Source organism: Thermobia domestica, chromosome 9, assembly GCF_964235325.1.
Source record: "Thermobia domestica chromosome 9, izTheDome1.hap1.1, whole genome shotgun sequence".
In the NCBI taxonomy this organism is placed as follows: Eukaryota; Metazoa; Arthropoda; class Insecta; order Zygentoma; family Lepismatidae; genus Thermobia; species Thermobia domestica.
The window spans coordinates 20,985,549-20,987,632 of NC_137462.1; positions in this window are offsets into that span (position 1 = coordinate 20,985,549).

Here is a 2,084-nt window from a genome sequence, read left to right on the forward strand (position 1 = left end):
AATAATTGGAAATTATATCTCTTGCAATAAGCCTAAGTTACATTTTCTTTTACGTCAAAATAACTTATGTAAAACAGGTTGAATATATGAAATATCAGAGGGTGCAATGATGGTTAATAATAATAAACCAGCACAAAATTGTAACAACCATTCCCTAAGCAATACATTTTGATGAACAAAATAAATAAACACATAATCATCCCTTGATAGGTCCTAAGTGGCTCGAGTACACTTATATTAAAGAATTGGAACTAGCTACCCTATGCCGTAAGCGTCGGTTTACCACCGATGGGCAACTATCGACATCTCGCCAAAAATTGGCGACCCCGCAACTACGATCCGCGGTGGCTTCACTTCCGGTTTGAAAATTATACCACCAGCGGCAAAGACGCAACGAAACGCCCATGAACCACAAAATTACTCGCCAAAAATATGTAAAATCGTCTATATGGTAATTTGTTCACATTGAGGTGAGTCTAGAAAACACTACAAAAGTAAATAAACAGTACCCTCGGGTGGGCGCGAATCACCAAACTTAGGATTACTAAAGCAAACGCCAAAAATATAGGCGGGTTGCGCGCGCAACAAAAAGTGGGTGGAGAGAGCAACAGCCAACTAGCAACCTACACACTTGCCACATTTACATTTGTCTTGCTCAGTCACTGTCAAGGTTTCATGTTTCGCGCGCGTGTTGAAGATTGGTTACGGCAGAACGCAGGCTTTGAGCTGTGGCTAGGTAAACGGCTGTCGTCTGCTTACTCCTGCAACAGGAGGGGAAGGAGGTGGCACATGACAAGGGAGAGTTGGCAACAGCGAGCTGTAAGGTGCGCGCGCAAGCCGCCTATATTTTTGGCGTTTTCTTTAGGATCGCGTTCTTCCAACTTCGCCACGGAGGCGATGAAGAAAGTGTCGCTTGTAGGGGAATAAATCTTTGAGGCCTGTTTAATTTGGCTAAGCAGAATGCTCTTTAACCTTGTGTTTTCGATGATAACCGTTTGAGATCAGATAAAATGCGCTCAACATGTAATTTTATAACAACTACTTTATTTTATGGTTCTCCCATATTCACTTTCAAATCATTGGTGACAGTTACCATCTAAAATCATACAATTATAAGCACTCGTCTCAAGATTTTTCATTTCATGATGTAGAGGCAGGGGTTACTCTTGATTGCTGGAGCTCACTTTCGGGACAATTCATCAGGAAAAAATAATATATAATAATAAGTCGATGCACATGACTGCTGATAGTTCGTATTGGTCCCTTCGCGATTCTCCACGACGAATAGGAGCGCAGACCAAAATGAAGTCTTCATTAATACGCGGTAGTAACTTCAACACCCCGACCTTGGATATCGCTTTCGACTCGACGAAACCCTGCCATCAGTGCCACGTTAGCGGCAATCCTTCGACGCCTCGCTATATCAATAATTGATATTTGGTCTAGTAGGTGTCGGCAACGTTTATAGCATGGGGTAATGGGCTTTTGTGTAAAATCAAGCAAGTGATTAGTATAAGTGAGTGATTAACGCATTAGATTTGCAAGCAAAAGATCCAGGCTCGAATCTTGGAATATAGAAGCTTTTAAACATTCTTCAATTTCAGTCCATTTTCAGTGTGATAAGAAAGATCTTCTCTTGTGCAGTATGAAACAGACGTGAGAATGAGAAGAATAGCAGAGAATTATAGTAGGACCATGAATGGAGACAAATATTCCCAAACTTATATTCTTCCAGAATTGATACTTATAGTTGATAACATTTTCTAACTCATTTGTGATCAATGTTATTTCTTTCTCCTCTTATGCAGTAACTAGTGAAATAATAATTATTCTCACAACGATTTATAATGTCTTTGATATGTGGTACTTATTAACAACTTGCTCCATACAATAAAGGTTATCTTACTCTTAAAGAATTTTATTGAGCCACAATTTCACAGCAAAAGCCTGTTTCAGAGCTCCATAGGCTTACCAACCCCTTGGAAAGTTGCATGTAAGTTGGATTACATTTGTCCGAACGTTGTGTTACGAACAAAAGTACTGAACCGAACCAAATAGAGTTATAACAGTCAGCGAAAGAAGGT